Source organism: Lynx canadensis, chromosome B1, assembly GCF_007474595.2.
Source record: "Lynx canadensis isolate LIC74 chromosome B1, mLynCan4.pri.v2, whole genome shotgun sequence".
In the NCBI taxonomy this organism is placed as follows: domain Eukaryota; kingdom Metazoa; phylum Chordata; class Mammalia; order Carnivora; family Felidae; genus Lynx; species Lynx canadensis.
In genome coordinates this window covers 9,138,853-9,156,251 of record NC_044306.2, presented here as the reverse complement: position 1 = coordinate 9,156,251, position 17,399 = coordinate 9,138,853, and positions in this window count along the sequence as shown.

The window sequence follows — 17,399 nt, the reverse complement described above, 5'->3', positions numbered from 1 at the left end:
TGATAATGATCTCCTATTACTATTCGGTTTAAATAACAAAAAACATTTTTAAACGTCAGAAGTTAAAAAGGGACATTACAACATACACCACAGATATTAATAATGAAAGTATATTACAAACTATGTTAAGCAATATGACAATAAGATGAAAATATTAAAGCTAATAGAATCAAAAATAGAAAATTTGCCTATCTTGTGGTCTATCAAAGAAATTTAATCCATTAGGAAACATCTTCACAAAAAGAAACACTCTGGTTCAAACGCTTTCTCCTTCCACCAGAGGGAAAGAAGTACTCTTGTTGCTAAAAACAGTTTCCAAGCCTTCCTTAAAGTTAACAAAGCAGTTCTACGATGCACCTTGTCATTTTCCCAATGAACCTTTATTTTTGAAAAGGCTAGAAACCTTGAGTTTGTGCAGGTTAACATAAAATAAATTAGATAGTGGTGGCATATAATACCAAGGTTTTAGCCTAGAGCCACGGTGGAGAATTTGGGATGGGGGATATGGAGGGGATATTCAAGGAAGATACTCAGAGACACAGAATATCTCTGTAAGGAGAGATACTCCTGTTCCCGGGTTGGATGTGAGCCCAGTTAAATAAAGTGTTAGGTACAGCCTGACACACTAAATAAAAAGGTCTTGAGAGTTTTACGAAAGGGTTGAGACTTTTTTTCTCCGGACACTAACAGTAACACACACAGTCTTAGAAATCGATGGCTGCTGCTTTATGGGAACTTCCGGAGGTAACAAAGTATCCAGAAGAAGCAGGGGGATGCAGAAAGACCAAATGTCCTTCTTTAGGCATTTGTCTGGGAGAATGGATACTATGGAAGACAGCACAGTCTTCAAAATAACGAGCCGGGAGGGCTACCTTGTGGACCAAGGAAATCTCAGTAATTATTTTCTTTAAAAGCAGGATTTGCAGGGCATTGCAAGAGTTCAATGAAGGAGCAAGAAGACATCCTAGGGGAGGTGAAGTCTGTGAATGTTTGCTCCAGAGAAGATAGTAACAGCACAATCTTAACAGTCCTTTAAGTGCCTGACTCTAGATTTCAGCTTAGGTCATGATCTCATGGTTCCTGGGATGGAGTCCCATGTGCAGCATGGAGCCTGCTTGGGATTCTCTCTCTCCCTGCCCCTCCCCCAGTTGGCGCTGTGTCTCTCCCTCAAAATAAATAAATAAACATTAAAAAAAAGGACAAGCATATGGCCCCTTTCTTCTTTCCCTCTACCCCAATTTACCCTACACTCATCCTGGAGACTCTCCACCAACAGGACACAGAGGTGGTACAAGAGTAAATGACCACAACCCCTTGTCCTAGTTCAAGTCCCTGAGATGAGGAGAGGAAAATATGGTAATCTGACATGATATTGACAGTTTAAATTAGATATTCAACTTTTTAATCTAATTTTGATACTTCAACTATCTTAATTACCAAAGTGAGACACTTTTTACTGTTGAAAGCTACTGGAAGGCTTTGGGCTATCCTTGAGATTTCTAAAAAAGGCAGGGTAGGGAGATCCTAAAGAGCTTGTTGGAAGACCACAGCTGGAAAAAAATGATCCATTTCCTCTCTGCACTCAAAAAATTCAGATTTTGAGGCAGAGTGGTTATAAAGTGATAAAAATATACACACGTACCTTATTTTGTTTCAACTTTCCATATATTTTAAATGAAATTTTTATCATAGCATAAAATTTATTGAAGCCCAATAGTGTTAATTTTGTCTAAACAAAATGAGCTTTCCATTTCATTCATGTTATTTTGGCTTATTGCACCGAAACAATATAATTATATATGTAATATATATGGATAATATATATGCAATTATATATGTATACATATGTAATATATATGTAATATAGTATGCAGAACATGTAACATTTTGTATCAGACCTTACATATTATAAATCATGTAATATTCATATATTATAGGGCACATATTCTATGTTATATATGGTATAGCATATACTGCCTATTATATAATATAAACTTTAGAAATTTAACATTGAAAATATAAAAAGCATATAAAGTATTTTCATATTTGCTGTGGTTTTGCCTAAGAAAAACTATATATTGTTTTTTTTTACTTTACATGTACATATGTATCTTATATTTATGAATGTAGAGAACTCTACCACAACCATACATTTATAGGTGTAAAAACTCATAACCAGAGAATGTTAGTTGAGATTATAAAATCAACATCAACATATGATCTCCAAAAAAAAACACAGTCCACTATTTACAAATGTAAGAATGAACAAAAGTAAGTTTACTGGGAGTATTTTTAAATTTGCCAAGGTGTTTCCTTTTCTCCCCTGGGGAAGTCTTTGTTTCTCTGTGTTTGTTTGAATAAATAAATGTTTTATTGCTGAATAGTGTAGTTGATACCTATGTGGAATACATTCCTGAACCTTATAAATTACCCTGGCCATCTGTAAATGCATTGGAAAATTTCTATAGTTTCACATATTTCAGTAATACCAATATCAGAGACAGCCATAGTAACACAACATTGAAAATCTGTTTGGATATTTAATCACATTTTTTACAACTCTGAAGGATCAAGTAAAGCTTACAGTCTTTGCATTTTTGTTGTTATGGTTGTTTTTTAATTAACCAGGATCACCTTGAAAACAGTACAAAGGTGGAATAATTTTCTTCTTGGACACATTAAATTAGTTGGTTTAAGCTTTCTTACTCATTTATATTGATCAACAACAGTCTTGCCAAGCTTAGGACTTGAACTTGTTTTTGTTGTGGTTTTTTTTGTTTTTTTTAAAGTGTGGATTACTTTATTCCTTTGAAACAATTTTGAGAAAAGTCAAAGCCAGGGTCATTTCAATTTGATGTGATGAAAACTAACATAAAAACTGGGTAGACATGATTTGCCTTGATTTAACTTGCAGAATAAGTGTTTCACAAATGTGATTTTATGAACATTAAGAGTAGCAGAATATAGCTGGGCTAGAGACATTTTCTTAAAAACCATACCTCTTTGTCCCCTAAATCCAATTTTAAAACATATGCTGGTATAGTTTTAGGTCATTCAATAATTTTTTCATATAGTTTTCCTTTCTCAGTTTTGTTTTTTTTTTTGTTTTTTTAATTCAAATCTAAGATTAGACCAGGGCACTAGACTTTGGGCTCCAAAAAAATTTAGCAGGAGTATAAAAAAATAAAAATACCAAGGGCTAGCATAGCTTGACTACATCAAGCCTGGGAATCTCATGAAATTCAGAGCCTATTCTCCCCATTTGATATAATGCTGGATTTTACAGCTACATCACAGAGGAAAGTCCACTCATGTAAGAATAAATTGACTCCCCTTAGACAATCAGTGTGAATTTCTCTTGTCAGCAACACAACCACACAATCTAACCAGTTACCAAGAACGATATTCCCGTGTGGCAGAAACTTTAATGTAAATTATCTAAATTAAGAAATTATCAACCAATTCTTATATTTTTTCTCAATATCAAAGAACCATTTATTACTAGCAATTTTTGCAGGTTGTCAAGATGTCATATTGGAACTAAATTATGTGTTTACTCTTACTATTTTACTCTTACTATTTTACTCTTCAATTTTATTCTATTTTAAAATCCGTATTAATACTGCACTCGCCCTGCTAATTATGAAGTTTAATTCACACAAGTTATAATTAACTTTTAAAATACTAGAAAGTTCTGACCAATCAAGAATGAACAATTTTTCTATTTTTATGACCTCTATATTAAAATATCAAATATGACTTCATTCTATGCAGAGACAACACACACTTTTTAAAGCATCACGGATTTTACGTGTGTTTTGTATTATGCTCATGAAATTTCAATTCGATGGGTACCATTATTCTTTTAGAAAAAAAGAATAGATTTAAGTAGAGTTTTGAGTCGAAGGAAGTCAGAGATACCTTCCTAAAATCCAACTCGGATCAAATCATATTGAATGGATGCACTTTGCATATGGGACTGAGAATTCAAAGCGGGAGACAGTTTGTCTCAATTCTTAACTTTGCTTTTTATGGTATCTCTCCATAAACTCTCTTCTCCCACCATCTCACACTCAGGTCAAATTGCCCCAACACAATATTCACTTTCATTGCTCTGATATTTAACTCATGCTACTGTGTCCTTTCCAAATGCAACATCCTCTTCTCCAGTCTTGGGAGTCCTACCACCTATCACACTTCAGTGAGATTTACCACCTTTCCAGCAACATTTTCTTCTCCCCTAAGTTATTTAGACCTTTTTCTGTCCGTTGGCACAACCATTATAGCATGGAATGCTCCTTTCTTACAAAGCAAGGAAAATCCACCATGTCAGTATAATGTTTATTAAGTGGAGAACAGATCTTCACTGGATTTAGAAAACAACAACAACAACAACAACAACTCAACAAATCTTTGTTCACCTGAAACTTGTGTAATTAGTAATCATCATGCCAAAGCTGGTATTGGCTATTGCCATCACCCGCAAAGATTACAATACCATTTCTGGAATTGCTACTTTGTAACAAGCCCCCTACACTGAGTTAACTGCGGGTGGTACCTCACTATTGCTTCGAATTCCAGCGCAGCCTAACAACCCCACCGCATTCTCAAGGTGTGGCTGGCAGTCACTCAAATCAGTTTGGCTTTAGTGCCTCCTCTCTAAACTCCACTAGGCTTACCTGGGGGTGGCGGGGTTCTAGAAGAAAACATCTGCATTAGGTTCTGCAAGTGTCAACTCGGAACTACTGAGTTTGTGATCAACTCAGAAACAGAACCATGGATCTCAAGGGTTAAGTCATTATGTGTCCTAAGTTTTTAAGTTAATGTTAGTAATTTAGAAAGTGATTTAGATACAAAAATAGCATTCTTTTTACTTCATAATGACCTTTATTTTTTAACTACCTTTTATTTCACAAAACAGGAGATCATGTCCTGAGCTGCAATCAGGAGTCAGAAACTTAACCAACTGAGCCACTGAGGTGCCCCAATAAATAAACTAATTTTTAGAACAGTTTTCATATACCATTCACGCAGTTTCTCCTAATGGTAACGTCTTAGATTACTAGGTATATTTGTCCCAATTCGTGAGCCAATAGTGATACATATTTCTTAGCTAAAGTCCAGACTTTTCAGATCTCAGTAGTTTTTAGTTAATGTCCTTTTTCTACTAAAGGATCCCATCCAAGATACATTTATTTATTTCCTTATTTCCTTATTTCCAATTTATTTTTAATGTTTATTTATTTGAGAGAGAGAGAGAGAGAGAGAGAGCGCACATGTGAGCATGAGCAGGGGAGGCACAGAGAAAGAGGGTGACACAGAATCTGAAGCAGGCTCCAGGCTCTGAGCAAGTGTTCAGCACAGAGCCTGATGTGGGGCTTGAACCCATGAACTGTGAGATCATGACCTGAACCAAAGTTGGATGCTCAACTCACTGAGCCATCCCAGCACGCTGCAGGATACTACATTTAGGAGACATCTCTCATCCTATCTCCTCTTTGCAATGTCAGTTTCTCAGTCTTTTCCTGTTTGCTTGTTTGTTTGTTTGTTTTTATAAGGAGTAATAGTCAAGTATTTTGTAGGCTGCCCCTCTACTGGACTTTTTTTTGTCATGATTGGATTGGGGTTATAGACTTAGGGGAGGAAGATAAGAAAAATAAAATGTCATCTTCATCTCGTCATATCAAGAGTACAAACTAGCAACATGATTTACAACTGTTGACTTTTATCATCTGGCTGAGGAAGTGTCTGTCGTATTTCTTCACTGTAAGGTTGTTTTTCTTAATCTGGTTTCTGTAATGTTCTCTTTTAGAAGGAATGTGCTGTGTAGCCCATACTAAAGAATATGGATTGTGCTTTTCCTCGAGAATGGAGTATCTCTATCAGTAGAAATCTTCTCCTGCAGGAGAGATTTTCTCTGCTCCACAATTTATCAACTTATTCACTTATTTCCTTATAATCATATGGGCTCATGAATATCTGTTTTACATTTTGGGTTAGAATTCAATATTATTCCATTTGATTCCTCAAATTGTTTTAACACTAGCCATTATGAACCAGTTGGCTCCTCTTTCTGACATAACCTAGTCGGTGTGCTTGCGGAAGGGTGTTTAGTTCTTTCTTACCTTCTGAAACTACAGATGCCCCAGACACATCTGGTATATTTGCTATCCTGGCCCTGTATTTAGGTGTTGCTCTAGGTGACATAATTCATTTTACTGGAGAACTAGAAACATCTGGGTGCGAGTCGGGCTCATTGCCACTGGTGTCTCATTTCCGTCAGGCTCTCTGCGTATACTAACTAACTAAAAAAATCTGCGTATACTAACCTTGTATCTATAAATATTTCTGTACGTAACCATCTTTAGTAGGCTAGACCAGTTCTTACTTACATCTCTGAATCAATCTCAGTGCCACATGGCTTATTCTAGCCTTCCTTTCCTTGCTTGTCTATAAACTCACATTCCACAGTGAGATAGATTCCTGGCTCCCACCATCCGCCCTACAGAGATTTTGATTTTTCTTTTCTTTTCCTCTTTTTTCTTTCTTTCTTTCTTTCTTTCTTTCTTTCTTTCTTTCTTTCTTTCTTTCTTTCTCTCTCTCTCTCTCTCTTTCTTTCTCCCTCCCTCCCTCCCTTCCTTTCCCTTCCCTCCCTCCCTTCCCTTATCACTGAGCTTTAAGAGTTCTTTGTATATTTTGAATGTACAAAATATGTGCTTTTAAGTGGTGGGAATAAAGCCATCCTCCACTTAAAATCATAGTCCAGGGAGATGTCAATGCTCGTTCAGAATCTTTCGATGGAATAATTCAATCTATTCACTATATTAGTATCTTTTCAACTGTTTTTGTAAAATATGGTGTGTTTTTTTCTCCCACACATCATCTTTTACTGTTTTTTCCTAACACATTTATATTAGAAAAACAACCATGTAACTAACTAGATAGGATTTCTTCTCTCTTTCCCAGGAATAAAAATGTTGCATTCTCTGTTGAGTTTCCTTTACTATTTGTATTGCCCAGTTCATCTCCTATTTTTACCTCTTCGGAAAATAGAATCTATTCCTAAGGCCTTTTTAAATTCTATTGTTTCTTCAAAAAAGTAGTAAGATGGATATAGTGCTTCAAGGTTATATATAAATACAAACACACATGTATGTAAAACCTAAAAATAACAAATAACATATAAAATAGAAAGACATTTCATTATAGCCTCAAATATATATATATTACATATATACTATATATATGTAATATATATATTACAATATATATATAACATATATACTATATATATGTAATATATATATTACTATATATATATATTACTATATATATATATTACATATATATAAAAGTATATATATAGTTTTGGAAAATATATATATATATATATATAGTTTTGGAAAATTCTGGAATCTGTATGTGTTAAATGCATCCTATTTTTGTCATGCTTTAATATTTACTCTATATGCCCACCATTTTTCTGAACATTATAGATAAAGCACAAAACAGGACTGAAAATGTCTAAAATCTCATAGCCCTGTTTTCTAAAAGGAGATATCATGAGAAGATTAAGAAAATATTAATTAGGGACAAGTAGTATGATAAAAGCAAAAAAATGGTAGCTATTAGTATTTCCAAATCATTCCAGTTTGTAATTACTTTCATAACTAAATTTATAGACAAAAAATAGCTCTTTGTTTTAATGTTAGAGATTTGTCCTCTTTTAGCTATATTTGTTTATGCTAAACCTTAATATATAAGATGCATCCAACATATATTTAAACCTATTTCTTCTGTATAAAGACATGGAATTTGGATGTAATGCTGTGTGTCAATGTCAGCGTTCTTTTTACAATTTACAGAGTTTTTCAGAGAGGGTTAGAATATTATTAAGTATTAATATGTAAATATGTATGTCAGATTTTATTATTTTGGAGGCAAAGCATACAAAGATAAACATTTCTGGGTACGTATGGGATTTGAAATCAACATTCTCTGATCTGAAGGCTCTTCTCTGTATTGCCTTTGAAATAGGATGTAATGTGACAATGATTCTATGTATTTATACCTCTAAAACTAATGATTTAAAGTGTCATCTATGGAGCTGTGCAGTACAGCCCTGTGGCTTCTATCAAGAACACTCTCAGGGCTGAGTGTGTGCTTGAATGCACTTATAACTGAATCATGTCCCTTGACATGGCCGAATGCCATGTGTGTGGCCCACCAACGTGCTGGTTTGTCACCAGTCACATCAATCACATGAATGCCTGCTTGATTTTAAAAACTAGGGATGAAAATACTTGTAAGAAAAAGAGCTACACTAGGATATTCTTCAGGAATAAAACTATAAACAATATACACAGTAAAACTATAAACAAACGCTGCGTGTGCACGATGTGGGGGGGGCATGTATGCATGACTAATATGGAGAAGTACACGTATGGAGAAATAGAGATCACAAAACAAGTGTCATCATGACATAACACAAAAATGTGCTACATAAATTGGGAGGAACGGAACTGCAACATCAACGGGGGCTTGGAAGTGAAAGGAGAAATGATTTCTTGAGAAGCATGTTTCTTTCTAGAATCGGTGATAAAGGCCTAATATTTTCAGTAGGAGCCATTAAAATGCATGAAAGTTTTATTCGTTCTAAGGAGATACTTCTTGTACTGAAGTCAGAAAATCCTAACAATTTTGCCACAGGCCCTGAACCAAGTTTAAAAAACATACCCTTATGAGGTAATAAGTTGGAACTTAAAATGTTTTGGTAGAGGCTCAAATTTCAAAGGTCATCTGTCATGACCTAATATGGAAAGTTGATTGCAAAGCAGTGATAAATTTTAATATGGAAAAACTTTAATTTTATAGAAAAATTTTAATATGGATAAATTTCCTAATATGGAAAGTTTATTGCAAAGCAGTGATAAATTTTGGGGACTCCCAATGATTTGGTTAGTTTACACTTTAGGTCTAAAATGCTTGAACAGTGGTGTATCACTCACCTAAAAGTGGATATTTGGGAAAAAAAATTGCTCTCCTGGATTGTGTATCCAATCGCTTTAGGTATTTCCATCAGGGGGCAGGAATCTGAGTCCCTTATATAGTGGAAGGTAGGGTAACATTCAAGTGTCATATTACTGCTCAGGAGATAATGCCAATGATTCATTAGACTAGGTATTCTGATGTTCTCTGATGTCTCCCTTTTTCTCAAAACCATACATTTATACAATATTTTATAAATATTATTTAACTGCAGTTTTCACAGGTAGGTGAGGAAATGACCATCGCCTCATTGTATATGTAAGTAAACTGGTGTCAAAGAGGTTAAGTGCCTGGCTTCGGATCAAATATCCAATAAATGAATACCAGATATACAGATAGGCTATCTGTCCCCATCCTCTGTCAGTTTCACACCATGGATGCCAACTTATGGGAGGAAGGATGGAGGTCCAGGCATCCGGTGCCCAGGCATTGTACATTAACCAGACAATATGATTAGGATTTTAATTGAATTATATATGAACTAAGACAACGAGAAAGTTATTTTTTATTAGTGACATTTTAAGGATCTTCTTTAATATGATCTACCTCTTACACTTTGCTTTTACTTTTTTTTTTTTAATTTTTTTTTTCAACGTTTATTTATTTTTTTTTGGGACAGAGAGAGACAGAGCATGAACGGGCGAGGGGCAGAGAGAGAGGGAGACACAGAATCGGAAACAGGCTCTAGGCTCTGAGCCATCAGCCCAGAGCCCGACGCGGGGCTCGAACTCACGGACCGCGAGATCGTGACCTGGCTGAAGTCGGAGCTTAACCGACTGCGCCACCCAGGCGCCCCTGCTTTTACTTTTAAGTGATACAACCTACTACAGCAGGAGGAATGTTAGACTGGGTCTGAAAACATGCTAAACATTCTAAATATTCTAACATGCTAAATATTCTTGGGACATTTCTCAATTGATTTAGCTTCAATGAAAGAGATTTAGAAAAAGGTATGCTCCCAGATACACTTTGGCTATTAAGGGGTTTGATTAAAAAATGGAGGAATTATTCACTTACAGAATTCTTCTAAAACTACAAACCCAAAGTGTTAAGGTAAATTCTCCAATTCATTATTATTTTTTTTAATTCACAAAGATTTCACTCTTCCAGTCTTCACTATTCATGAGGACGCTACAAAGCTTGAACATCATGCTTTATAGAAATACATCCATGCTACAAATGTGGATAATACAAACCCTCTTGGGCTACACTAAGCACGGTGACTGGAGCGCCCTGGACTGATTCCCCTTTCTCGGTGAGCTTCCACACAAAACCACACCCAGAGCCCTCCTTGGTATCATCACGTGACCAAGAAGGCAGCACACTAACTTCGTGTGACTTAACTTCACAGTTTGAAACAGTGGCAACTTCTGCAGCAGGGGTGATGAAAGAGGGAAAATTACTCAGCTGTTTGCTCTTAGAACTCTTGCTTAAAATTCCCTGGACAACAGCAGTATTGCTTGTCTAAGTAGCTGTTCATGAGAAATTAAGTACATTTTCTCCGTGAGAGGGTAGCAGTGGAGGGAGAGAAGACATTGGAATCAGAGTGTTGCCTGAAGCAGGTCGCAGATCCTGCCTTGGGCCTTGAGTTCCAGATCTCAAATCTGTAAACATCCATGCAAAATCCAACGAATAGCAAAGCCCACGCTTTTAAGTGGGGAAAGTCTTAATTAAGTCTAAGTAAGGTAAATATTCAATTAAAACCTCCTACATGTTCTGACTTTTTAAAAAAAATTAAGTCCTGAAGCCTTCAAACTAAGAGAAAAAAATGTTGGTCAAAGACGAAATTTGTAGATGGACAAAGGTCATTTTTCCTAAACACTTACACAATCTCAATATTCTTCCTACTAGGTAGATCTATTTCAGTGGCACTCTACCTAACAACTTTTATTTGAAAATCCTTTTAGAAAATTCAGTCATTTTTGTTTTGCACACCTCATGCTAGATTTTCGAAGACATGTTTTGTGTCAGGAAGAGCTCCAGACTCATAATGACTTTTTATTTAATGAGAGATATGTTTGATTTTCTCCTGCCCCTTAAAGAGATGTATTCCAACACCCCTTGATGGTGACCAAAAGTCAACTCAGGCTTATTCTTAAGGATAAAAAAAAAAAATCCCTTATAAAAGACCAAACTTTCAAATTAGTGAACTAATCTATCTCACACGAGCATGGCTTGAGTCATTGCACTGCTCACATCACTGGGAAGTATGAAGAGCTATATTGTGCACAAGGAATTCTGGAAGGAAAACAAAGCAAAGCAAAGCAAACAAACAAACAAACAAAAACACAAAAAAAAACAAACCAAAAAAAAAAAAACAAAAAAAAACAAGGAAGACAATTCCAGCAAACACAAATCAAGGGAACTAGAACTTTTCCAAATAACACAGATTTTATGGAAAACACTCATTTCATGTTATACACACACACACACACACACACACACACACACACACACACACATATATATATATATATATATATATATATATATATAACTGACGTGAGACCTGAGGACAAAATAGATGCTTTTAAGTATCATCTGACTAAGAAATAAAAGTTCTTTGTATTATTGGGACTTATTTTTGTCTTAAGATATAGTGGCTTTAATGATTTCTCTGGGTCCGCATTTAAGAGATCCTACATCTGCTAGTCATGTATTTATTTAGAGGCAACCCACATAGATTTATACAAGCTAATGACAAGCAGTACTTTATAATGAAAGCATCTTGTGACAAATATTAAATGCATAAAGAAAAAGTTTGCTATACCTGTGTGTGTGTGCATATGCATGTGTGTGTTAATGTATATATGAATGCATATAGTATTTTTATTTTGTTAGATTTTATTAATGGGGAAAAATAATGATCGCCTATTTGTGAAATACAGGTCAGACAGGTCCAAAATTTACTTGAAAAAAGTTATAGAGCTCTTTAATATTTATTATAGGTTCATTACAGTGGGGCAAAACAAAATGGAGATACGAAGGAAAATGTCCTACTCATAAATTGACTCTTTCCCAGACACAATCAGTATCAGCAAACAATAATCAAATTTCATGAAAAACCCTATTTTCAGTTCACTTTTATAACTCTAGTGTTGTTCTGCCTTTCAATAATGGGTAATTGGAAAAGGCACTATGCATTTCACAAATGTTTTCCCTTGGATTTCCGAAAAGGTGACTTTTTCAAAAAGTCAAAGCCAAAGCATTTGTAAGTCAGAGAAATCTCATATAATTAAAGCTTCCAGCTGCATGCATTTTCAATACTACAGACAACATAGTAATTGACACGTGTGATTCTGGATCACACTTCAGATTTTAAATTATTTTAGTCTCCTGAAATGTGTTTAAGTGCACTCACCAGATATACTTTCAGTAATTCGGCTTTTAATGACTATCCTTCACTTCAGAGCTACCTTTGATGTTAAAATAGTCTAAGAAATAATGTAATTTTCCCACATGCTGGTTGGGTTATAGTCAGATGTTTCTTAAATATTTCATGTAAGAACTCTCCCTGACCCCTACCACTGTGAAAATGTGAGGAGATTTTACTTAACAATAATTTTATATCTTGTAGTTCACTAAATTAACTGGCATGATCAGGACCTTAACCAAAATTGATTGCTGAGCCAAAAATAAGATCAAAGCAGTAAATCAAAAGGATCTAGCAGATGTAAAAATACAAATTACAAGAATAAGTTCAGAATAATTAATATTTGCAAAATTGCACTGAAAAAGACCTTCGAAGGTGTAAAGCTCACAGTACATTAAGATCTAAAATTTTAAATAGGTCTCTGAACCCAGAAAAGGCTACTAATTCCTACTTACTTGCTGTAAAGCCAACAGGCATGGTACAACAGAGCTCTATTAGTAATTATACTAATTTGTCTGCTTAGTTTCTCACCTTCCTTCAACTTCTTGCTACCAGACTATTCAGAAATATGAGCGCGTTCAAAAGATTTCAGTCACCTTTCTTACGTACCAGTCAAGGCCATCATTTCTGTACTCTTCTTCCTACATTGTTCAGGCAAAATATAAATATGTATAAAAGAAAATTATAGAAGGTATTATTTAATAAATTAAATTTGATAAGCATTCATTGGGCTTTCATTATTAAGGAGCTGTCAAATTGGGGCTGGACATAAAGAGCTGAAATCAAGTCAATCATCCCCAGGGAGTCTCAATCTACTGCCTCAGAACATTTTAAGATAAGGGCATAAAAAGATGCAGTTTGTGAAGAAGAAGATAAATGCCAGAAAGCAAGTAAATATTATTATGAAGAGTTTGAAGAGTCTGGGTTTTACATAGTTGAGACAGTGAGGAAGCATTTCATGGCAGTAGCAGCTTATGAGATGGGTTTTATTTTATTTAATTAATTAATTTATTTTTAGGAGATGGATTTCACAGGATCAGAGAAGTCTTTCCAGCCAAAGAATTAGTGTTGATAAAACACAGAATCACCAAATGTGGGGCACACACATAGATCAACAAGCAACCCAGCCTGACCATGACCCAGCTGATGCTTATGGAAATAGTGGCAATATGATTGGAGAGGTAGAGATGTCTGAGGTCTTGTTGTGCAGCCATGACCTGCACAACTCAAGGCCTCCAGTTCTTCTGACTAAATCACATCACGTCTTCATAGTGGCGTACACAGAAAGTAGCCTGGGGGAGATGGTAATGAACAGGCGAGAGCAATAGACTTTTTTTTTTTTTAATCTGAATAATGGGAGAGAGAGAGAAAAATGAAAAAAAAAAAAAATACAAACAACAGTATGTTAACATTAGGTCCTAAAAGCATTTCCCAGTACGAATAACTAAGATGAATTAATAAAAGTTTAAAATAGTTTGATAATCCAACCACACCAAAATGATCAATAAAAACTATACTTGTATCATCGGGAAAGTTAGGCTGTCAAGCACATTTGTAAGACGTCTGGGGGGGGGGTGCCTGGGTGGCGCAGTCGGTTAAGCGTCCGACTTCAGCCAGGTCACGATCTCGCGGTCCGTGAGTTCGAGCCCCGCGTCAGGCTCTGGGCTCATGGCTCAGAGCCTGGAGCCTGTTTCCGATTCTGTGTCTCCCTCTCTCTCTGCCCCTCCCCCGTTCATGCTCTGTCTCTCTCTGTCCCAAAAATAAATAAACGTTGAAAAAAAAAAATTTTTTTTAAAAAAAAGACGTCTGGGGGATTAAATGAGATGTTTTTAAAGTTATTTTCAATTTGGTGAAAAAATAGCAGAAAAACAATGCTGAATTATAAAATGAAACAAGTAAAACCCCTAAAACCAAAAATAAAAACAAACACTGAGCATGTGTAACATGCCAGAAACTAGGTTAAATTATTTATTGTAGAGCATAGCAGTGAGATTATCATCATAATTTGATAATGATGATAATATTACTTTAACAATAGTTATTATTTCCACTTACTATGTGTAGGAACTGAGACTAAATACATTAAATTACTAGTCCAAGTTTGCACGGTTAGTGTTTTACAGGTTAAGACTTCAAGCAACACAAAGCGAATGTGCATGGCATCTGGGAAGAAAAGTAGGAAAGAAATCAGAAGAGTAGTTTTACTAATGCCAAAGAATTTCTAACAAGAGTCAAAATGAAGAACCATGAAAGTATGACCTAATGGTAATTGTAAATAAATGCAAGAATCAGAAAATATTTTGGACAATTAATTATATGAGCATTACTAATCAATATAATAATGGAGAAGAAGAAGAAGAATGATGCAAAATGTATTTGGTTATTTGGGTTAAAATTGTGAGACATCAACTGAATGGTTATTGATGTTAATAGAAAAGTTCAGGAAATTCAAAGGAGGACATCATGAGATATTTGGACATTTAGGACCTCATAAAACTGTAAGCTCCAAGTAAGAGGATTTTTCTACTTTTGATTTCCAGGCAAAATTTAAATTTTTAGTCTTGAAAAATTTTAGTTGGTCATTAAATACTGGTGTTAAAAGATGGGGATTGGGATGCCGAAAGTTTATTGGTTTGTTGCCTCAGGATAAAAACCTGTTGGGAATCCATATGGAATCTTAAGGGACCCTACACAGACAAAACTATCTTGATGAAGAGGAAGGACAAAACTATCTTGATGAAGTTGAAGGACTCATACCTCCCGATGTCGAAACTCACAATAAAGCTACAGTAATCAAGAGAGCATAGTCAGACACAGAGACAGACATACAGACAAATGAAATAAAGAGCCCAGAAACAGACTCTTGCATGTGTAGTCAAATGATTTTCAACAAGTGTGCCAAGACAATTTAACTGGGCCAAGGAAAGTTTTTGCAGTAAATGGTACTGGTAAAAATAGATAGTCACGTGCACAAGAATGAAGTTAGACCTTCATCTTTTCCCTTATACAAACAGTAACTCAGAATGGATCAAAGACCTAAATGTGAACATTAAAACCACAGGGAAATAAGGAAACACAGGGAAAAAGTTTCATGACATTGATTTTGGCAATGATACATTTGATGTGACAGCAAAACACAGACAATAAAAAGATACATTGAACTACATCAAAATTTAAAACTTTTGTGCACCAAAGGACACTATCAAGGAAGTGAAAGGGCAACAAAAGAACAGAAGAAAAAAATTACAAATCATTTATCTGATAAGAAATTTATAGCCAGGGCCAGGTGGGTGGCTCTGTCAGTTAAGCACCAGACTCTTGATTTAGGCTCAGGTCGTGATCTCACATTTCGCGAGATCAAGCCCCATGTCAGACTCTGCGCTAACAGCACAGAGCCTGCTTGGGATTCACTCTCTCTCCTCCACTCACTCTCTCTCAAATTAAATAGAGAAAGAAAGGAAGAGAAGAAAGAGAAGAAAGAGAAGAAAGAGAAGAAAGAGAAGAAAGAGAAGAAAGAGAAGAAAGAGAAGAAAGAAAGAAAGAAGAAAGAAAGAAAGAAAGAAAGAAAGAAAGAAAGAAAGAAAGAAAAAAGAAAGAAAGAGAAACTTGTACCCAGAATATTCACACAACTGCTATGATTTCACAACAGCAAAGCTCAATTTTAAAGAGGTCAAAGATTTAAATAGACATTTCTCAACAAAGATACTCAGATGGCGAGTATGGATATGAAAGATACTCTACATTACCAGTCATCAAGGAAAAGCAAACCAATACGATGACAACATATCTATTACAGTGGCTGTTAATCAACTGAAGAAAATGGGTTGGCGAGGATGGGGAGAAATTACAACCCATTGTATCTTGCTGGGGGGGGGATGAAAAATCTTGTAGCCGCCATGAAAAACAGGCAGCTTCTCAAAAAATCAAACGTGAAATTACCATGGGGTTGCATAATGCCGCTTCTAGGTATATGCCTAAAAGAACTGAAAGCAAGGACAAAGATACTTGTATACAAGTAACATCATTATTCACAAAGACTAAGAAATGGAAGCAACTCAAATCTCCATCAAAAGATATATATTTAAATAAAACGTTGCTTATACATACAATGGAGTATTATTTAGCCTTGAAAAAGGAAGGAAACTCTTGCTTATGCTGTACAACAGGTGAATCTTGAAAACATTTTGCTAAGTGAAATAAGCCTGACATAAAAGAAGAAAATAGTGCATAATTGTACAAATATGAGGAGTGCTCACACAGGTAGGTTTATTGACAAAGAATAGGCTAGTGCTTGCCAGGGACATGGGCAAGGAGGAGGTACATAGGCCTTGTTGAATGAGTACACAGGTTCACTTTGGGATGATCAAAGACTCCTGGAGATGGACTGTGGTGATGTTCGCGTAATAACGTGAGTGTATTAAATGCTACTGAACTGTGTGTGTACAAATGGTTAAAATGGAAAATTTTAGGTTATGTGATTTCACCATCATAAAACAAAAAGATTTTTACCACTAGTTTACAATAAAACAAAAATATTTTAAAAATAATCTGTTGGGGAATAAGAGAGAGAAGTGTGCTTGGCAGAAGAGGTTTTGAACTGCAGTGCAATTAAACAGAGGCCTCCGCCAACTCCAGAGGGAGCTCTGGACCTAGGACGTGACCTGTCCTGAGGACAAGGGCAGGAATCCTTACAGCATCCACATTCTAACAGACTTTGGGTTGAGGTGCTTCCCAAGAGGTAGGTCATTCCTGAATGAGGCTGGTCTGACCTTCAAAGATTGCAAGGGAGGGCTGTAACCCAGAGTTATCATTCCTAGCAGCTGGGGGACAAGGGCCTTGGTCCTTCAGGGAAGACGGGGCATAAGCCACACCAGCCATTACAGCTCACTCTAGTGGACCCCTTTTTTATCCCGCTACCACAACAATGGAGCTACTCTTCCTATACTGTTGGCTCTCCACCCATGCTCTGAGAGCCATC